At 36.2% G+C, this 24,227-nt stretch overlaps 1 protein-coding gene across 12 annotated transcripts in view; it reads right to left on the bottom strand.

Annotated features, from left to right (window-relative positions):
• The window catches only part of raph1b (Ras association (RalGDS/AF-6) and pleckstrin homology domains 1b), a 78,000-nt gene extending 55,944 nt beyond the window's left edge, over positions 1 to 22,056 (bottom strand). For 9 of the 12 annotated variants that reach the window (XM_087235950.1, XM_087235956.1, XM_087235952.1 and 6 more), the window contains exons 1-2: positions 21,822 to 22,033; positions 346 to 405 (exon numbers count right to left, since the gene is read on the bottom strand). The gene's annotated coding sequence lies outside the window, so the exon portion shown is untranslated. 12 annotated transcript variants of the gene reach the window in all.
• Positions 22,057 to 24,227: the final 2,171 nt, after the last annotated feature.

The following is a 24,227-nucleotide window of genomic DNA, read 5'->3' as shown; positions in this document are numbered from 1 at the left end:
TCCAAAGGTTCCACTCAAAACATATGTATTATTGTGCACAATGGACATCTTTGTTGAGATATTTTCTTGTTAGCTTGAGGACAAAAAACAGCAGACATAAAAATCAGGCAGCCAGCTTCCTGCAGACATTATCTGTCATGCATATATTGAATGTGGCATTTCAGTAACCGCAAAAATATATTCCTTCTTGTCAAGCTTGCAGTATTTGATTATTTCACTTAATATTTGTTTGTACTTATACAGAAAACTTCATAATAAAAGCTGTAACCTTTCTAGACCTAGATTTCTGTCACAAGAAGATAACACACCAGCAGATCAAATACTACATGCAGAATAGCGGCTTACCTTTGGTATAGTGTTGCTCTCTTTCAGACAGCTCAAATGCCCACAGAGGTTAACTTGTACCTGTAAAATTAAGAAGGGAGTTTAAGCTTGTGTAAGAGAGAGGAAAATGTAAACACTGAAGTAGCAACCAATGTCAATATTATGACTTTTTCAGAGTAAGCTCTTGTCCAGCTGGTATTGTTAATGTAAATAAAATTAATAGAATGTAAAACTGATTGGCCCATTATACAGTTGATGTGTACTACAGTATACAAACCAAACTTTGAATACCTTGATAAATCAGAACTTCAATCAGTATGTCTTGCCAAAAGATATGTAATCTAAGGGTGCTTTCACACCTGCCTCATTTAGTTCGATTGAATCGCACTAGAGTTCGTTTTCCCTTTTGGTTACGGTTTGTTTGGGCAGGTGAGAATGCAGCAATCGTACTCGAGTGCGCACCAAAAGCGGACCAAATAAGCGTACCGAGACCTGCTTGAAAAGGTGATCTCAGTACGCTTTCAAACGAACCCTGGAGCAGATCGTTTGTGGTGAGAATATGATCCGTATTAAAACAGGTCCAACCGCAAAAAGCACTGCGCTTTTTGGACTAATCCAGCTGCTGTAGGCCTATGTGCAGGGCATTATGGGATATGGAGGAAAATGTTTGTTGACAGCGCTTTACCAACAGAAAGAGGGAAAAACATTACCTGATGGATTGTTGGTAATATTTCCGTAAGATGACCATGTCGCAGTTTGGCTAAATTAATTCACGCCGCCGCCTGAAGGGACGAGTGATGCATTTAGTGATGCCTTGTTTTAATACAGCCGCAACCGCGCTTCATTCTCGAAATGTATAGTTTGTCTAAAGCAGGCATACAATCAGTCAGTGCTGTCGTCCCTCCATAGTAAAAACGACATTGTGTTTGCCGGTTTTGTTTACTTGCGGGAGTTTATTGGCATTTTCCCACACGTGAATTCAGACCAATCAATATGCAGTTTAGGAAATATGTTCAATAACATCTGGCCAATGAGAGATGTGGATTTTGTCAGATGACTGCAATTTGGTTCGTTTTAACTTGTTCGTACCAAAACCAGCAGTGTGGTGTGAAAACGACCCAAAGACGGCAGAAAATGCAACAATGAATCCTTTTTTGCCCTAGGTCCGGAACAAATGAAGCGAACTACAGTTGTGAAAGCACCCTAATAAAATCTTAGGTATGAATGAAAATACATTTCTAGTTATGCAAGTAGCAAAAAGCTACAAACAATCACATGTGGAAAAGAAACCATAAGGGGAAATCTGAAAAGAAAACCTCTATCCACTCTATTTTAAAAATGAACCTGATTTTGAGTCAGTTCATTGGAATCAAAGAGGAAAAACAATGAGAAAAGTCTTGCCTCATTGTTCAAATTGTACCATAAAGGTGTTAACCGAGTACACAACCATTATCATAATTTACATAGACAAATCCACAGACAATAAAAATTAAAGAAACATTTCATATGCGCGCTTCATCAGTTAGATCTAATTCCATTTTGATTCAACTTTGTCAACAAACCTGATCAGAATATCCCTGAGCAAAGATATAAAAAAGTAGGGTAAAACCTGTAGATTTCACAAAAAGCCTAGAAGCCATCAAAAATCCAATTTGACAGAATCCAACAGACATTTGCTCACAGATAAATGTGAGTTTCTCAGTCAAGCTAACAAAGAGAAAGAGTAAACATTGTAGCATTACAATGTCAGTAGTATATGTAAATGAACAATGTGGATTCAAAATAGGTGAAGATGGCTAAAGTCGCAGTTCAGTTCCTCTCAAGTAAATCACAACCAACTGGACAAGTCCACATTGACAAGGGGGATTAAATACTATAGTGGAAAACAAGGGGCCTGAAAAGTAAAAAATAGAAACCACTCTGGTTTATACAGTACATAATTAACAGCCAGTAGGACTGATTTAATAAATGTGTTAATATAAATTCTAAAGTAATGTAAACCGGTTAACTCATTTTTGGGGATCTCGGAGCCGGTATGACTTGTGAAGCTTCCGGGAGAGGTCATAAGGTTGGATGAGACACTAGATAGGGCCAATCACTCCGCTTGCGTTGCTACAGCTCCAAACACTGGAAAACAATGGCTAAATTTGCAACAAAGAGAGCATCACTCACAAGACTCGCACCAATTGACTGTTTAAACAGGTTGCACTGCATCTGTATATATGTTAGCTGTTGAGACGTAAGCACATCGATCGCTCACGCTCCATGCATCATTGACCTCCTCACATGTTGTGGCTACTGTAGGCTATGCATAACATACAAGAGCTAACTTGCGTCTTCCTCTGCTTGTAAACCCTTAAATAAATGTAACGTCAATGTAATCTTATCAAAACAACGTTGTTATTGCTGTGAGACAACATTCTGTGAGACTAAAAGTACAGAAATTTCCAGATTCCCCTACAGTCCAAAGACATGCGCTATATAGTAGGCAAATTGATTAAGCTAGATTGCCTAAAGTGTATGTGTGTGAATGCAAGAGTGTATGGTGTTTCCTAGTGTTGGATTGCAGCTGGAAGGGCATCCGCTGCGTAAAACATATGCTAGATAAGTTAGCAGTTCATTCCTCTTTGGTGACCCCTGATTAAAAAAGAGACTAAGCCAAATGAATAAACAACAATCGTGAAATTAAAGCGATTAACTTCTGAGAAACTATTGGTCCTGTCAGATGTGGCGCACGCTCTCATTTAGGGTTGGGCTATATTTAAAAAAAATATATATATATCACGATATCATGTTTCATATCAATCGACATCTATAATTGAATATTTTTAACAATACATTTAGGTAAATTAGGATTTTTTATTTAACAACTTTATTTTATTTACCAACATTGCTTAGGCAAATAGTTTTAATATTTGAAAACAAAAACATTTGAGGGGGCTGCACGTGGCGCAGTGGTTAGCACGTTTGCCTCACAGCAAGAAGGTCGCTGGTTCGAGCCCCGGCTGGGTCAGCTGTCGTGTCAGAGTGGAGTTTGTATGTTTTCACTGTATTCGCATTCGGTCTCCTTTGGGTTCTCCGGTTGTCCCCACAAGTCCAAAGACATGTGGTACAGGTGAATTGGGTAAGCTAAATTGTCCGTAGTGTATGCTGGATAAGTTGGCGGTTCATTCCCCTGTGGCAACCCCAGAAGAATAAAGGGACTAAGCCCAAAAGAAAACGAATGAATGAATGAAAAACATTTAAACTAAATATCAGATCTCTTTATAATAAAATAAACATAAGTGTTAAAGAGACTCTTAAACATAAACAAAAAGCTCAAATAGTATCGAAAAATAAATAAATAAAAATCACAGTACCAGTCAGTTAATTCTCCCCAAATTGCACAGCCCTAATTTAAACAATTACTTTCCCAGACGACAATAAGCCAAAACTTATTTACTCCCTTTCAAACAAAATTTCAAGTTATTTGCCCTCAAACACTTGACAAACACACATGCGTGTGCACACACCCCTCAGCTGATGAAAGACAAAAGTGTATATGAAAAGAGGTGTGTGTTCCATTGAGCAAAGAAGATCACAGCTGCAGACTAAGGCACAACTGTGTCGACCGTCTGTCCACATGGCAGCATGAGGCGCTGCTTGTGTGGCGCATGACAAAGCCATTGCTCACCGACTTGCAAACCATGTGGCATCCTTGCAAAAAACTCCCTCATTACATCTTTCTTTAGAAACTTGGACAGTGACTCATTTGCATTCGACAACCCGAACAACACAGTCTCTCAACATTCCACCAATGGTGCTGAAAAAAAAAACAGCTCCCTGATTAAATACTGTCTTTAAAAAGTTGTTCAACGTTAAGGACGGTGTGGGAGTGTTTGGATAGTGAGTCGGTATAAAAAAAAAATAAAAATCATCCTGCCATGTGACTTGGGTTACCATGGTAACAAAATCAGCAAGAATTCTTTTTTGCATCTACTTTGTCAAATACACTGGAAGGACACAGCTTTACCTCTAGATGAAAAGCTACTTGCTTATATTACAGTATAGTGAGAAGATGCTTTTCATAGGGAAACAAAGTATACAAATGAATGATTTTTTTAAACATTTATCATTTCACAGAAAAATGAAAAGATAGATATTATTTCTATCTATCTATCTATCTATCTATCTATCTATCTATCTATCTATCTATCTATCTATCTATCTATCTATCTATCTATCTATCTATCTATCTATCTATCTATCTATCTATCTATCTATCACGTTTGGATATTTATGTCAAAGTTTTGGTAGCTTAAAATTAGGTCTTTCAAAGTAAAGCTGGCATGAAAATAAAAGTCATCTTTGTACAAACTGTTTTTGAATAATCATTAGTGCATACATTTTAAACATTTAAACCAGAGATGCCCAAACAAGGGCCTGCAAGCCACAGTTGGCGAATGGTTACTTTTATATTTAGCTTCGGCCCATGACTCATGATATTTGGTTTTTGGCCCGTTATATGAAAAAGTTTGGGCACCCCTGATTTAAATCGTGCACACATTTTTTTTTTCCCATTATCGATAAACCGACAAATGCCGTTTACTAGGGATGTGACAAGAAAGACACTTACTCCTTGAGACACGAGATTGGGTTCACGAAAACGAGACGGCAAGATTTTTATATAATTTTTTGGAATCCTCAAAATGCAAAACAATTTAAGTAATGAATGCTATTTTACTATTATTTGAATTCTATGCAGTAAAAGACGTACACTGCACAATATTTTGCTAATATATGAATGGAAAATAAATTTTAATTCCACTGAGAAAAAAAAAAAAAACTATATAAAAATAAACTTGTAATGAATGTTATTTTACTTCTATTTTAATTAATTATGCTATAAAGAACATGCAAGCCCTGTGGAATATTTTGCTTTAAACTCTACAGACTGGATGGTAATAGTTTGATTACGGAGTTTACATGTACAGCACTTTAATAATGTGACTAAAATAGGAATATTTCACATCTAAATTTGATTTGTGTATACAACGATTATGGCTTTAAGCATATCTAAAGTGCTATTCCATTGCATAGTTAATTTGTGTGGTGGCAGATGTATCAGCCTTTGGATTTGGACGTGGCAACCTTTGAAAAAAACGCATATGTCACACCCGCCGAAGCAAATGAGTGATGTGCAACACAGAGGCAGCCCTAGTTGCCAGGTGTGTGCAAAGCACTTGATTTGCAGTTCAAATCTAATCCTACCTCCAATCTTCAGTGCTAAATTCATCCTCACGCTCCTTCATAAAAATCACAAGTCACAAGAGAACTTTTCACTTTGACTTTTCACTTTTTTTTATTATATATAATAAAAAAAGTGCAGAGCATAAATGAAAAAAGATGTCACAAAGGTGCAACATTTGGATGCAATTTGCATTTATTCAACATTTATTGAGCCTCATTTATTGAGTAGATTCTGTGCATGTGAATGACAAGTACTTCATTACTCTTATCTAACAGACACTAAACTGTAAAAAAAAAAATCATTTTAAACAAAACTACTGATCTTTATATTTAGATTACACATAGTAACAGCAACACTGTAACATCTTGTTACAAGTTTTACTGTACTCATTGCCAGAGCTGAATGAGATATCAATTGTAAAAATTTTCCACTAAAGTGCTAAACATCATAATCTGATCATAGTCTGACTGACCCCACACAAAATAGCTGATTTCTGGTGAAAACAATATACTACTAGTCATCTTAAATCCTGTTATATCATCTTAAATTCTGTTCCTGCAAGTTCATGTTTATTGCTATAAATGTTTCAAAAATAAGAGCCTGGTCTCTGCCCACATTTCTTTCTTTGATATTGATAATAATCTTATAAACTCAGATGAAAACATCTGGTGCTATCAATTTCATTGTGATTTAAACTCTATCAAGAGGTAATAAGTCATGACATCCCTACACAGGTGTCAGATGGCCCAAGTTTCAGCTTGACAGGAAAAGGTCTCAGGTGTTTTGAAAGACTAATGTTTACCTACACCATGCACCAGTTCACCGTTTATTGGTTATTCAACATGCTTAAAATGTACTAAAGTAACTGGAGCAAAGCATTTTGAAGTGGGGGCAAAAGTTTGTCTTTTCCATATGTTGCCATGTAGAGAAGGGCTGTATGATTCTGGTTAAAATGATAATCACAATTGTTTTTTGCTTAAAGATAAGTATTTTCTTACCATTCTGTAGATGTTAAATAAAGGTTAATATGTGTAGGCTATTATTATTGTTATTCTCAAATATGGAAGAAAAAAAAAACAGTAATAACATTAGACCTATAAGTAAGTCTACGGTTGGTTAAAATGCTACATTTTGTATAGACTTGGAATGGACTTAAACAGACTTTAAATATGTCCTGGTCATTAATGAACAATAAAGTGATGACATCAGAAAACTATTCATAATTCTGAAGTTAAATAATTTAGTATGAGAGGGAGACATATGCTTGCAATCTGTCATAGACAACATTAATAGACCATTTTTTCGATTGGTAAAATGAGACATTTGTGATTATCACATTCCCGCTTGCATATTATATAGGCTAGAGTACTTACTAACACTGTAAATAATTTATTCACATGCACAACACTTTGTGTTCACAATAAAAATAAAAAAAACTTACCAAACCGTTGTCGTAATCATAACTATAAAATGCGATACGATTATTTAAATGATGTGCACTGCCGAGTGGCTGCCATAAAAAAAACAAACATACTTTCATACTTTTTTAATTAATATTTTCCATGTGGCCTCCAAATGATCACTCTGTGCAACAAACTGAATGTTATTTACAACTTTACTATCTGTTATTTATGGTCTATGCAGGTTCTGTTCACTAAAGTAGACATTCATGGGTGCTCGAGTGCATCCTCTCTGTCTGTCTGCTCAGGTGTGATTTTGTGGCCACGAATAAGTAATAAAATGAACAAAGAAATGACATTTTGGGTGATTTACACCTTATAAATACAGTATGCTGACTCTTTCAACGCCATTTGGAGGGTTCCACAAAGCAACGTATATACAACAATGTGAAGAGTTTTGAAACCGCATATGCTTCTCTCCTGAACTTGAAAATATAATTGGCTGAATTATAGGGGTGTCAAATCGAAATCGATCAAAATTTATGCTCAATTTCGATTATCGAATCAAAAAATAGAATCGTCGATGCTGCCACGCCCCCATGTCACGTCAGCTTGGCTTGCCAAGTGGGAAAAAACAGGCCTGTTGAAGTGCTTGTTAAACTGCAGACGCAGGAGACCCGTCGACAGAACTTAAACCCTCTCCTCTTTCAATGAAGTCGCCGGTGTGTAAGCATTTTGGATTTCCAGTGAGTTATGTTGACAACGTTCGTGTTGTCGACAAAAAAAACACAGTTTTGCAAGCTCTGCTATGTACGTATTACGTACGGTTCGTCCGATAGACAACACCGGCATCGCGATCCTCCGCCCGCCCCCGTTGCAAATCTGCTCGCGAAAAGTACACACTCAGGCCCTGTTTACACTGTCTTTGTTTTTAAATGGCATTTTAGAACAACAACGATTTGACATCCACAGTGGCGTGTGGCATTTCTGAGCAGCCCTCCTTCCTCTCTACCTCTGTAAATGCACATCACGTGACCACACAGACACAGACGCACACAGCCATATGAGCTTGAGACAGCGGGTTCAGGCAGTCAGAGGACTGCTTCAATCTTTCACTCACTTGTACTTAGTCATTTTAGCGAACACCTCAGATACTGTTGGCTGGTTCCTGTTGGTTGTGCCTCTTTTTTACCGACGCCATTATAACAACACAGATCACTGCCTATTCACGAGTCCCGCAGAAAAAGTGATTGACAGGTGGTAATTATGTGTGTATCTTGCCTTTATTCATTTACTGTATGATTTGTTTATGGGTAAAACAGACCATCCAGGTCAGGTAGTTTAAACGGTAGGATACAAACAATTAATTGGTCATAAATTAATTAATTATTCATAATTGAAAATTGAATCGAATCGTGCCTTTAGAATCGAAAATGTAATCGAATCGAGGATTTGGAAGATCGTGACACCCTTACTGAATTATAGAAATGCTGGATTAAGATTGTATGGGAGGTCGAATCAAGATGAAAATCTTTTTTCAATTAATCGTGCAGCCCTTTTGTACAGTATACGTAAAAAAAAAAAAAAAAGATACTGTAATAATGATACTACGTGAGAGAAAGAGACCAGGTGTGTCCATCAGCATTTCCTGCCATGGGCACAACCAAGCGGAAGACTACGTAGAGACTTCCTGTGTGAAGAGGATATGTTATGTGAGGGAGCACAGAACAGAAGCCAAAACAGTAGAGGTGATGTCAGAGGAAAACCCCAGTAGTGAGACTTAACCATGAACTGGCTATTGTTGCTGAGTGGGCAGACTAAACAGAGTGTCCATACATTGAGATAGACACTGAACTGGATGACATTAAGAGACATTGAATTGACTTCCATTTTTATAACCATGGTTTAACTACTTTAAATAGTAGTCGATGCACAGACAACATGGTTAATATACTCATTCATTTTCTTTCAAGCTTAGTTTCTTTATTAATCTGGAGTCGCCAAAGTGGAATAAACCACCAACTTATCCAGTTTATGTTCTCCGCAAATATGCCCTTCCAGCTGCAACCCATCACTGGGAAATGATTAATACACATTTACTAAAAAAAAAAAAAAAATCTAGTTTTTTTAAAATTTCATTATATAATCCCATTATATAAAGATGTCACTCTTTATGAGCTTATTATATAGCTTATAGATGTTGTTAATTGTAGTCTGCTGCTGGTGTACTCAACTCCATTAAAGCTCATACTAATTATTAAAGGGCACCCATGATGAAAATCATCTTTTGAAAGCTGTTTGGACGGAACTGTATAGTGTGTCCACAGTCATATTGTGGTTATATAAAAGATAGTAAGTCTCTCTCTTTTTTTTTTTCTGGCGTTAAAATAGGATCCAGATCCCTCCTATTTTGAAGCCCACTGCAACGCGATGTAGGGATCTTGTTTCCCTGCACATCAAATGAATTCACAGCGCGTATTGGCATCTCTGTAGTTCCACTTATAATCATATCCACAAGACAGACCTTGTGCAAATAATTCATCACTAGATTTGACCCAACTTGGCTGTCAGAGCGCCAATACCCCCCCTGGCTGTATAAGACTGATCTTAGTAAGTAAGTTAAATACACCCTTAGGAAAAAGAAGAATACTAAAGCAAAGGTCAAGTATAAAAGTATACTTTATGTAGTAAGTATACTAATATCAATGTACTAGTGACAAAAGCTTCACACTTTGTGGATAAAAAAAAGATATAAAAATAAATCATAAATTTTAGGTTGTACAGTTCAAATCAGTTTAGTACAGTTTTTTTTTTTTACTGCTGTCATTAAAAGAAACAAATTAACACAATGACTTCTTGTGTTGGTGTCAGTCTGAACAGCCACGCCCCACACACCCTAAATTAGACACCCCACACGAACTTAAACCAGCACCTCTACGATTCAGCCAGTTATATTTTCAGGAGAGAAGCATAAAGGCGGTTTCACAAGTCTTGACATAGTTGTATATACATTGCTCTGCAACGTGGACACCTTAAAATGGTACTAAAAGAGTCCGCATACTGTATTTATAAGGTATAATTCACCCAAAAGTGTAATTTTTGTGTTTATATAGTGATGCTTTTGTGGCTGAAAAATCAAACACTTAAGGTGATAAACTGTTTGTTTACTACAGAGAGGCACATGTGTTCCCACCAATGTAGTTTACTTCAGTAAACAGAACCCACATAGGCTGTGAAAAACGTAATAAAATTGTAAATAACGTTTATTTTGTTGCACGAAGCGATCATTTGGGAGCTTCGCGGGCAGTATGATTTGCATGCATGTTTTTTTCTTCTAAAGTGATGGCAGTCATCACATAAACACACTCAAATGTGAAAGTAAATCTGAAAGTGTACATCATTTAGACAATCATATTGCATTTTAGAATTACCATTTTGACAAGCATTTGATATGTTTTTTTCTTTTATAGCGAACACAGAGTGTTGTGCATGAGAATAAGTGTTTGAAAGCATCAATATAACTACTCTAGCCTGTATAACATTGAATATAATGCAAGCGGGAATCTGATAATGACAAATACCAAAATTATAAGCATACATAATTTAACTTCAGAATTATGAATAGTTGTATTCGGGTGTAATAACTCTACTGTGCATTAACGACCAGGACAAATTTAATCTCTATTTAATCTCTCCAACCTTCCAAATAGAGCTACTCAATCCATCTGGTGAAATTGTATTCATTTTTCAATATATATCAGAAAATCTAAACAATCACAACGCCAGGAATCAGAAAATCTAAACAATCAAAACGGCAGATTTTTCCAATATTGTGAAGCCCTAATATGAATCAGCAGAAATGGTTGAAATGGAGGAAACAATCTTATGAAAGATCGATGGAAGCTCATAAATATTTCATGGGCATAAACATGTAAGAGCATTCATTCAATGAGACCTATCTGGACTAAAAGAAAATCTTTTTAATATTTAACAATAGAAGACCTCAGATGGTAATGTTAAACATTATGAACCATCTGTTTGGACAATCAATACAAATGATCAAAGTCAACATGAAAGAGCAAAAGACATTAGCATTGACTTGAAGGCACTTATGCTGACAGAAATATCTTAAATACAATAGTGAAGTGTGGATCCAAATACTTTTCAGACTGTCCTTTAATGGGACACCACTGATCTAATATACGACAGAGATATTTATAACAAGACTGTGGAGACCAAAGGATGAGTATCAGTGAAAACTGCTGTCTAGACGCACTCTTTAATGTTATATAAATATATGGCCTCCTTTAGGTTTGCACTATGTGATCTGGAATTAATCAGGTCACTATAAAATTCTTAATACGGTGTAATAAAGATATATAGATAAACTCTATAGGATTCTTCTAGCCACAACAGACCCTCTATGCTGCACATTGTGGGAATTTCGTCAGATGGAATATTCCCACGCTGAAGGGGGCTGGATGAGGCCCCTTCCAACTCCTTGGAAGTTACAGTAAAAAATCTTTCATGTGATGACCACTCACTGTACAATTAAATGAATGTGTCAGGAAGGTCAGCTTGCTATAATTCGGCTCAAGTTTTTCCAAATTTTGATTCTTGAGGGTTGCATGATAAATCACATGCGATTGTTGTGTGCATTTGTCAATACATCTCTAGCACTTGCATTTAGAAGGAGCTGTACTCACTACATAAAGCCATTGTTCACTGCTAAGCTATACATAATGTTGTATGCGATTTAATCATGCAATATTCAAATATAAACTACATTTCTTCGCATTAAATGCTGCTAATGTTACACCTAAAAGAACAGACAAAGAATACAACATATAATGACGTTTTATCCCAAACTCACATCATAACTTCAGTCCAGAATTTGAAATAAGCCCTTCTGTGAAATAATGCGGCTTCTTACAACACATTTCATTTTATTTTAGCAGTGACAAAGGTATTGTATCATCACAAACTTCATTATCAGGAAAAATACAATAAGAAGACTCTGATAAACCATATGTTGCCAGTTACGCGTTTATAGTCGAATCAACGAAAGCAGTTAAATCTTCTATTTATACCTGGTTGCTTTAATGGTTGCTGGATTTTTACTCAAGAACATGTCTTATACAGTCTAGAACACATTCGATTTTGGTTCAGCCCAAAATAAGCTGGAATGCACATTGCCTTAGTCAATTTATCATCCCAAAATGAAAATTCTGTCAACAATTATAATTATGTGTTTGCCTAAACCCATGAAATAAGCCTAAACACAAATACAGATGAACACACATCATCATTTGAGATTCTGTTTTACATTTTTTTTTTATAAACAAAAGTAAAAGTAATGTAATGTAATGAGTAATTAATGATGTCATTTTCAATTTATATTTAAAATACTGGCAGTTTTTAATGAGATAACCGATGACTACATCTTTTACATATATAGAGCGCAAACACACTCCACAATTTGCATATTCAACTCTTCCACTGAAAGCACCTTTCTTTCAGCCTTAAATCCTTCCTGTATGCGACTACAGTAAAACTGGCAAAGGTCTGCTGAACCTGGCTGACCCGGAATCTTTGAGTGAGCTAAACAGTGAAGCTGACCTGCAAACAGGCTTCACAGGTTCTTGTCTGGCACATGAAGGTGTCATTTTTAACAACCACACAATAAAATGCCTAAATGGGTAAAAAATTGACAGGATGGTCACTATTGGTTTGGAATCCACCAATGATGCATGTGAATGTGTGTATAGATGAGACTGTAGGTGAACACTGCATACTCGCCTTTAATTGAATCCATATAAGGGTATTACACTTACTAGCACAAACTTTGACTCATAGCATGTATGATTAGGATTCTGAGTCAACCTGAACTTGACTGGTGTAACAGTGCACATCTTGCTGAACAATTGTAAGGCATGCTAGCTACAGAGAATGGTAAACAGCACTTTACAGCAAAAGATCAAATTCAACTTTAATGAATGTCCAATCATTTCATAGATATACTGTAAGTGAAAGTAGCATGACTAAACATAGTAACTTTTGTAATGCTAATTTTGTAAGCAAAACAAACATTGTAACTTTTTATTTCACTTGAACAAGTTTAAAGTGATGTGCAACAATTTAAGCATGAAGTTTCATTTGTTCAGTTTACTCTATTGGGTCTCTACAGTCGCAGTATTGCAGTATCAATCAGACCAAAGACATTTTTATTGACTGAGAAATAGGGCTGTGCAATACATCAAAAAAAATATTATTATCGCAATAATAGTATATGCAATACCCATATCACAGAGAGGTCCAATAAATTTAATTATTTTATGTGCCAAGCACTGGCATGCTACATGCATAGGATGCTAATCCAGATCTGACCAATCAGATGGTCCTTTTACTAACTTCATCCTCACCTCTCCAGTAGGTGCTGTTAGGTAAACCTAGAGCTGGAAATAAGACTAATCATAAGAGACAAGAGAGGAAAGTAACAGTCAATAAGATTTCCACTGATGTCTTTCATCATTCAGGGTGTTTAAGAGTATAAATATTTAAACCTTGAATTTTTATTTATTTATTTAACAGCCCCACCAAGAAAAAAAGTTTTGGATTGCATTTCTTAACTCCTAATGTTGCTAGTTAATACACTCAATGCATTTTTTCCAACACATCCCACACTTTCTAAAATATCAACCTCTACCAAATGGTTGATATGTCAGTTTATGGTAAAAGTACTGCAATGGAATTAATACATATACTATGAAAAATCTGAAAATATGAAGTGTGAGACCATTTTTATAAAAAAAAGTATTCCAATTTTTTTTTAATAATATATCATCTTTACTTTTTGAAGTTTGCCTTAAAATATTTGAGAGGCTGTTTCTCAATACCAAGTACGCAAAGTTCGGACTTGCATTCTTGGAAGTTCGTACTTGCCAAGTTCAAACTTGGAAGAACGAACTCCCAAGGACGCAAGGACACAAGTCGGGTACTTCTTCAAATGGAAAGGCAGTGTACTTTACCACGTCACTTACCTCAACACGGTTCATCGGTTTCACTGTACATTCAAAACAAAATTATTTAATTATATAAAGCACAGCCCTGTAATTAATATTATATTGATATTATGAATCTAGATTTTTGATTTAAGAAAATGTAAATTTAAATCTATATAAATGTGAAGTAAAATGTGTTATACACAGACTTGTGTCTTTGATTATCAGATTCAATAAACATTAATGGAACTTACACAAGTATAAAGTACAAGACGTACACAATAAGAAATAAAGATAATGTTAAGCAATTTGGTAAACAAAAACAAACAGAGTACAACATGGTAATATAATTAAAGACAATTATAAAAGGTAACAAAATAACACTGCCAAAATAATACACCTGAGAACAAATAATAGATTTAAAAGATTAAAAACTGTCCGTTAGATATTCACAAAGATGTATTAAATATCATGTTTTAACTCCAATGGAGTGATGAGATCTAGCGGTACATCTGAGGTGGACTGGCTAAAGTAAAGCTGCTCTCTAAGGGGGAGGTGATGACGAAGCTCCTGCTGGTAGGGTGGGAGTCGGAGTCCGCATAAGCTGAGGAATATGGTCAAAGACGCATTATCTTTGTGAATAAACTGCAGATTTGAGTTTAAAACAACTACATTAGTGCCTGAAACCTGTTAAAACTTTATTTTGTGACACAGTAAAGGAGTATTTTTAAAATAGTGCAGGTTTTCTCCAGCATTAGCGTTTGCTGGTTTAACTGCAATGCTTTCTGGGATACCTGAGCTTCGCAAGTTCACACAAGTCAACTCTCGATGCAATCCTTGGCCAAAGAGGCAGAGCAAGTACACACTCTGGAATTTTATCAGTACTTGGCAAGATATGAACTTTGAATTGGTACAGTACTTCGACGACGGTTGATGATGTTTCACAAGGACACAAGAACGCAAGTACAGACAAGAACACATATTGAGAAACAGCCCTCTCGATGCATCCTTGGCCAAAAGGGCAGAGCAAGTACACATCCGGGAATTTGATCTGTACTTAGCAAGCTGTGAACTTTGAATTGGTACAGTACTTTGGCGACTGTTGATGACATTTTACGAGGACACAAGAACGCAAGTACATACAAGACTGCGTATTGAGAAACAGCCAGATTCTCATTTAACACGTTTCTTGTTGTTGTTGTTTTTTTTACAATAAAACCAAAATCAAGTGTAGTAGTGCAACAGGATTTGTTACATTTTTTGTAAACCAACAATGCTGTGTAGAGTAAACCATTATTTAAAAGACTTTAACAGTTATTTTTTAAAACAGCCAAAACATGGTCAACCATTCAGTAAAGCAGACAGCTAAAGAGCTCATTAGCTCGGAAAAATGTCTATTAACTGTTTATTTTAGTGTATAACATAAAAAATTGACATTTTATAATTGCTGATAAAATAGCTTTTAGCAAGTTAGTTGTATCATAAGACATAATATTAAATCGCAACACTCAACAATGATATTGTGTATTTTTTTAAATGTTATGCTGCCCTACTGAGAAACTTCCAGCTGAAGATGAGTAAAAATTTTAAGTGGTGGGTTAACTGGTAATGTTTATTTGGTTAAAATAGGCATTTGCAGAATAAGTTATCCATAGCTCATCCCATTTATAGTTAATAAATAAAAAAATAGTAGACTGGTAGACAGTTGGTGAAGTATGATTTCAGTGCAAATAATTTCTAATAAATCCAGTAATATCACCAAAAACATATAATTTGCATTTGCAAACATCACACATACTGGTGAAAGTACTGCATACTTGCATAGATTTTGATCCGTATGTCAAATGTTTACAAGCAACATAATACACTGCTTTCAGATAGTGGCTGAATTTTGAAAAGGATATGATGCAAGCTTACTGGAATGTGCAGTGGGAGAATAAGCAACAATATCACAAACATAAACAATTTAGCAACAAATAAGTAATTCCATGCTGGCTGATTTTACACAGCAGAGACCGGATATGCTCCAAGCCTCTGACCCATCTCTTTGCTCTCATTCATTTACATTTAGAGCAAGGTCACGGCACTAGAGCTGGTTTCCGGTCAGTGAATGAAATCATCCCAGATGAGCAAATGAGATGCTTTATTTGATGCTTCCTCTTAATAGAATAACTGACAACAGGCTACTGAATTAATAAGAACTCACCTTACGTGTGCATTATTTTCTAATAATTCAACAGACTGGAGTTAATTATTCCACTCATATTATTGTAACCAAAACTAATGCCTCCTCATATATTTCAAGACATTTGTCAGGTTCTTGTCATTTAACAGCTCCTGTATGAAGTAGTTTCTTACGCATCTCATCCAAAGCCTAGGGATGAGAGAAAATATTGATATGCTGATTTATCATGATTTTCCAGCAGCTATAAATTATCAATACTCTGGCACCAAGTATTGCTATTTATCTGAAGATTCTAAATATACAAAAGATCTGAAATAATTAATCACTCCTAAAAAGCTTTCGATGACGTTTTTCATAAGTGTTATTCAAGATTTTTCCTTTATTTTAAGGGCCATGAAACCCCCTCGTTTCAGCAGGGTGTTTTCACACCTCTACTTTGGAAAAAGTCAGAAAAGTGGGCTGGTCCAGCTCTGTTTAGGGGGGAGTGTCGGAGGAACTAAAGTGGGATGGTGTGGGAGTGTCTATTTGGGCATGCGCAAGTTTCAGAGTCAAAACACAAACACACACACACACACACACACACACACACACACACACACACACACACACACACACACACACACACACACACACACACACACACACACACACACACACACACACACACACACACACTCACTCACTCACTCACTCACTCACTCACTCACTCACTCACTCACTCACTCACTCACTCACTCACTCACTCACTCGGACATCTGTAGTCGAATTATTTGCCAAATTATTAAATGGTGGACTTTAACTGCAGTTTGGCTCTTTCATTCAGGGAATTCATTCATGCCCCTCGCGACAAACGAGATATTTGATTCGAGGAACAGCTCCAAGCGTGTATTTTTCATGCAATGTTTCATACCGCACGGCGAATGAACATTCCACTTTATTTTTACTTTCTTGTAAGTGGATGTTGGTAAAGTGGGCTGGTATTTTTGAGTTCATTGAAAAATATCTATAGAATAAGAAAACTGTATTTTGATAGAAGGGCAGAACATTAGAAGATATCATTTCCAGCTGGATGAAGTAAAGTGGTGAGATCACTTTGAGTGTCACGAGGGGTCAACCATCTTTGGGACACAGATGGAAGGAAAGAAGGAAAGTTCAGAATCTGGGCAATGAGCCACTTAATAAGTTCTTGCCAGACTAGCAAATTTAACAAAGATTTTCCTTGGGACAAATACTGGATTTTACAGTTTCTAGTCTTTCAAGTTTTTCAAAATGTCGTCTTGAAAAGCTTCTTTCAAGCAACCATATTAAAAAGTATTCTCTAGTATTTCAGTTTGTACAATATAAGCTTCTCTGGAGCCATATAGAAATCCAGGCTGATAGTGAAGTAATTACACATGCATACTTTGATACTAGGGGATCAGGTTGGTCAGAGCAAGCGTAATTTAATATATATATATATATATATTTTTTTTTTTTTTTTTTTTTAACAGCAATGCATCTTTACACTGATTTTTGGGCACAGGAAACATTTAACTAGGCTGTGTAAAGAGACCTTAGACAGGTTTTGAGATGCAAGTAAGAAAATATGCACAGTTATAATCTAGCTACTGGGTTTTGCATTGTGAGTCTGTCCTATATATTTATATAGATATAAATATATATATATATATATATATATATATATATATATATATATATATATATATATATATATATATATATATATATATATATATATAGCAATTAGATATTTCCCCAAATCACACAGCCCTACTCCTTGCTAATTTAGTCTCACTTTGTTTCTTTTTCAGTTATGCCTTGGGTAAATCAGAGGGAGTTGAGTGTTGGTCAGGTAAGCCAGGCGAGAGAAAGGTGCACCTGATGACTGGTGCCAAGCATTTTTACCAGAAGCAGGGCATTTGCTGGCCTCCAGGTGCTCCACTGCAGCTCCTTACAGCTGCTGAGGGCCTATCTGGTTTCACTTTCTCTGGTGACTGTGTTTCACAGAGGGTTACCATTCTCTTTGAAGGTCTGCCCCCTTCTCAGAGGGGGAGCTTTGGTAAAATAACACCAAGTAACATCTGAGTCTTTTGTGTGGCCCCAGCTCTTGAGAAAAAAAAATTGTGCTGACATGGGAACTAACTCAAAGTATCCATTTGCTAATGGCCTGTGGTACGGTATAGTACGGTTTGGTACACTTTTATGGCCGTTTCCACTGTCAAAAGGCATACTGAACCGAACCGTACTGTACCACTTTTTCTGCACCCTTTCGAAATGGTACCAAACACAAGAAAGGGTACCAAAAGGCAGAGCTACACGCGCAACTGAACGCTATTGGTTTACAGAGATACGTCATTCGCTTACGGAACAAGTCAGAATGAAAAATAAATAAATAAAACACAGCGAGAGATTACAGCGAAATTATATATACATATAATAAGGAGCCATGGTTGACCCAGGCTCAAACAAACCTTGTCGTTGTCTTGATGAACAGCCACAAAGCCATGGAGTAGAGCAGAACCCTGTGCCTCGTAGTTTTTTACAAGCCTCTCTGAAGCGAGACTGTTTTGGCTATCTTGCTTGCACTCGTTGCGCGTCTATATCTGAAATAACAAACTTCTTGAGCTGATGATAATAACGTGCGCTTCATTAATGATGTTTTGAAACCCGATCCTGTAAGACACTAACAAACGCAAGAGTGAAGCGCGGTAAAATGAGAATCCGGGGGAAAAGGAAGACATTATTTCTTCAGCAAACGTGAACAAACTGCCTTGTTTTAATTTTTGTCTTAACCTTTTGGACTTATATGAACTGGGAATGATGGAATGACTCTCTAACAGAGGCTACACGTGCTGCTGAAGATTACACACACAGATGAGAGGTTTTCACTGACTGTAGGCTATATTTTGTGTTGTTTTGAACCTAAATAAGAACGAAATGTATGATGTGTGTAGTTTTTCTGTAACATATTGGAGACTGTAAGTATCTGTATGTGTTCATATATGATCATTTATTTATTTAATATAATTGCAGACCTTAAAACTTTCTGTCATACACCATGCCCACCAAAAAGGTACCTTTGGTAATGGAACCGCAAGCCTGATAAAGGTGACCCGTACCGACCCGAACCGTACCATACTGTATACTGTACCAGTCAGTGGAAACGAGCCATTAACGTTATACTTCTTAGGAGACTAAAACGAAATCTCAAATAAACAAATCCAGCTAAAATCCACAAACCAGAAATCAAATCAATGAATCAACAGATGTAGTCAGCGCCTCAAGATGAACTTAATGTATAGAACATTTCCTCTTGCATAGCTAGATTATCTTCCCTTAACATGTGATTAGCTGTAAACTCATTTCACAGAGAATGATCTTTGCCTCACTGAGATGTATAAGCAACAGCTGTTTTTCTCATGCACACTGCTGTGTCCACTCTCATGCCCAGAGGACCCCGCATTTCTTTCTATACCTGGCAGTGTACAAGGAAGAGAGGAAAATGGTTAAATCATTGACGGAGTGCTCATTTTCTTGAGGTCAGCAATTTACTGACTACATCCCACTACTTTACACTCTTTAGCTAGTAGATGACAACCTCTAACAGAAAACAACTAGAGCAGATAAAAGAGCACACGCTGTGAAAAAATGGGATAAGTGGCACTAGAAACTACAATAGAAATAAAGTTCCTGCGATTCAACCTTTCAGCAGAAATACTTCAAATCAAGGAAATTTTGATAAACAGAAACACTACAAAGTCAAACACTTTGTAGTAATTTTTCCACCATGGGGTAGCTGCTCTATACACCAAATACACTTGGAGCTTACAGGGTTTATCTTTTTGTCATTTATACACAGTTGTGACTAGGCATGGGCCGGTACAATATTCTGACAGCATAATAACCTTGGGTAAAAAAATCACTATATTGTGATAACTGCTCTAAAATACTTATTTTAAATGTCTGGGTAAAAACAAGAACCTTTCCCCCTTTGAACACAATATATTTTATTTTGATAAACATTCAAAATATTGTGTAACAGTAAACATGTGAGGCTAAATAATTGAAATGAATTATTGACTTGTGTCTTCAGTTAGTTTCAAAAACACAAATTTCATTACAATTTAAAATGGCATCTTTGGATTTATTTTCAGCTGGAGATACTGTTGTCCTAAAAAACTATAAAACATAAAAGCGTACATAAACAAATCTAACATGTAGATTCGGAATGGTATAGCAGAAAATTTGTGATTTTAAAACCTTAACTTTTACAAACCACGGTATACCTTGTAAACGGTTATCATCCCATGCTAGTTATTGTCTGGTTTAAATTAGTTCTTTGAGTAGGGACAGTGATAGCTGATAACTTTATTCTTGTGAAATAAAATTTAATAAATTTACAATTTGGTAAAAACATTACAGACAAACTGATCTCTTTACAGATTATACAAACATATCTTATAACTTTCAAGCTCATCTTCATAAGCAATGGAAGACTATTAAAGTAAGTTGTGTCAGAGAAAAGAAACATTTTGAAAGTGTGATAATAATAAATTACACGTAATATTGTAATTTCTACTTGACTGTCGTCCCTTACTTCACCACAAATTCTGTGACTAGAGTATTCCATTTTTACACCCACTTTAACCTTAATGAACACAACGTAGTGCCTACAAAACAGCCATTCGTAAACACGAGGGAAGAACACCATTGAAAGTGGTATTGGTTGGCATTTGGAGAAGGACGCGTGACAATAACATTTATGACCGGAGAGACTAGCAGGACAATGAACAGACTGGACAGCATGGCCTAGAGCGCACGCGACATGCAAATAAAAAAAAACGATCAAACATGCAGGAAATCTTTATACAGCCTGCACTTCCTCCGCAGTCACATCAACAAACTGATGTTTTTAATTTATGAACCCTTTATGATTAGCCTATCAGTTGGTTAATTATCCAGAATGCTAGCCTTTGGGCTCGGATGGGTGGAGACCACCAAGCTGACAACTGTCTCAAATAATATTTTAAGGAGCAGAGATGGGAACATAAAGATGTGGGAAAACAACAACAACTCTCTTCACAAACGTGGCTTGACGAGAGGATGAAATGTATGGGCGTTATGTTTTGAACACACCCAGAATCAAGCCAACATACAACAGCGCTGCGTGAACACGTGACGACTTTCTCTGGTGTTGTTGGGGAGTAAAATGTAGCAGGGTAATATTTATTAAAACGATATACCGATCACTTATTCATCCGCTTGTGACATTCAAGTCAAATAAGCTCGGCATCACACCCAGAAATAACGTTACGTCAACATGGTTGTTCTTTGACTGGAAACGAAGCCAAATGTTGCCAACCAAACTCAGGGAATTCATTTACTGATGATGGAGAGCTATATTTGTGCACGTGGTAGATATTGTCCCATTGTCAAATGACAAAGATGAATTTGACCCCTTTCTTTAACACCCTCCATGCCTTTTTGTCCAGCCAATTTTCTCATAAGGACAAACAATAACAGCAGACAGTATAACTGAGTTACTTTCCTTAGAGTGGGATCTTAGCAATCACAAGCCTGTCCTGACGTAAATCTACTTTAACAAAACCCCGCACAAGTTGGAGCATATGTAAGAGTAACGTATCAAACATAAGAAAGATGAGTTAATAGAAGGCACTTACCCTGACGACGAGATCTTCAATGTAACAAAACAGCCGACAAATATTTTGTAAGAGTAATAAATGTAAATATCCAACGTTCCTGATGCTGAACAGTATCGTTTTTTTTACTACAAAAGTAAAATATTCATGCACCCGATCCAGTTTATTTAGTCTCCTTTTAACACATTTCGTTTTCCTCTCCCATTCTCTCTCCCGGAGAACGGAGATTGCTGAGCGTTCCTCGCGTCCCGTTTCCTGTCCTGCCCAGATTCAGCGCTCGACCAATCAGTCCATCAAAAGGAGGTGCGTGGATCTTTCCTCGCTCCACACGAGCGCACCAGCAGGCCGCTACTGGTGCAAGAAGACAACGGGCAGCACATGTCCACATATTATTATGGGGCTGGAATCTCTTATTTTATTGCTGCTCTAACCACTGACTGTAAAAAAAAGCCCTGACCCGTTTTGAATAAGTTTTCTGATTTATATGTTATTTTTAGTGACGAATGGTAGATTTTTTTCACGTAAAACAATATGGGTTTCATGCAAGTTCTTAACAAAGCATGGCTATGAGAAAGTGTAGTAAGGTCTCCCCCTGTCGGAAGAAGACACAAACCTTTTTACCAGTTTTATTATTATTATTATTATTATTATTATTATTATTATTATTATTATTATTATTATTATTATTATTTAAACAACATGAAACTATAACAAACAATATAGTGCCAGGGTGATAGAAGGTACATAATAAAAATACAACAATAAACATTAATTAAGAAACAAAACAAGCAAGTGTGTAAACAATTAAACAAAATTCATACAATTATAGACAAGCAGGACCTTTACAAAAATGTTGAAAAAAGAACACGAATGGACCGTTTTAAAGGCATTCCTATCAGTCTACAAGTCTTTCATTGGTTCAAGGAAACTTATTGACTTTGATGTAATGTATGCTTGCGATTCCGGTTATCATCAGTGCATGGTGAGTACACATCTTCTGTTGTGTACATTGTTAAATTTCAGTGCACTATACCCCACGAGCTAAGTATTATGATATTGTGAAATATATTTAATTAAAGTACTTTAAGGAGATATTAAGTTTTAAAGCCTTTAAAAAATGTTTTCTGTGTTAGGGTTGGCGTTTTCCAGGTTGATTGTACAGTTTGTGGTCTTATTCACTTAGATTAAGAGTTTAGAACAACACAGTCCATCACTTGAAGTTTATTGATATCAAAGATAACAAAATATATTTTTTTCTTTGTGGCATGTTCTTTAATTTACATACTTTGGTAATATTAATGCTAAATATGTACAATATAAAACTTGATTCTTAACCCCTACTGATCCTTCTGATATATATATATATATATATATATATATATATATATATATATATATATATATATATATATATATATATATATATATATATATATATATATATATATATAAATTTTCTTTTCAGCTTAGTCCCATTATTAATCAGAGGCAACCACAGCGGAATGAACCGACAACTTATCCAACACTTGTTTTATGCAGCAGATGCCCTTCCAGCTGCAACCCATCTTTGGGAATACATACAGACTCATTCACACTCATACACTAAGGACATTTTAGCCTATCCAATTCACCTGTACCGCATGACTTTGGACTGTGGGGGAAACCGAAGCACCCGGAGGAACGCAATATATACTGTTGAAGTCAGAATTATTAGCCCCCCTTTGATTTATTTTTCTATTTTAAATATTTCCCAAATTATGTATAAGCAAGGAAATTTTCACCATATCATTCATTCATTCATTCATTCATTCATTCATTCATTCATTCATTTTCTTTTTGGCTTAGTCCCTTTATTAATCTGGGTTCGCCAGCGGAATGAACCACCAACTTATCTAGCACGTTTTTACGCAGCGGATGCCCTTCCAGCTGCAAACCATTTCTGGGAAACATCCACACACTCATTCACACACACACTCATTCACACACACACACACACATACACTACGGACAATTTAGCTTATAATTCATCTGTACCGCATGTCTTTGGACAGTGGGGGAAACCGGAGCACCCGGAGGAAACCCACGCGAACGCAAGAAGAACATGCAAACTTCACTCCGAACCACCAACTGACCCAGTTGAGGCTCGACCCAGCGACCTTCTTGCTGTGAGGCGACAGCACTACCTAATGCGCCAATGCGTCTGCCATTTTTACCATATGTCTGATATTATTTTTTCTTCTGGAGAAAGTCTTATTTGTTTTATTTTGCCTTGAATAAAAGCAGTTATTTTTTTAAAACACATTTTATGGTCAAAATTATTAGCCCCTTTAAGCAATATTTTCAGATTGTCTACAGAACAAACCATCGTTATACAATAACTTGCCTAATTACACTAACTTGCCAAGTTAAACTAATTATTAGCCCCCC

The sequence above is a fragment of the Danio rerio genome, chromosome 1, assembly GCF_052040795.2.
Source record: "Danio rerio strain M-AB ecotype USA chromosome 1, GRCz13ab, whole genome shotgun sequence".
NCBI classification, from domain to species: domain Eukaryota; kingdom Metazoa; phylum Chordata; class Actinopteri; order Cypriniformes; family Danionidae; genus Danio; species Danio rerio.
Note: the sequence above shows the minus strand (reverse complement) of the source record. Positions and strands in the feature narration are given on the sequence as shown.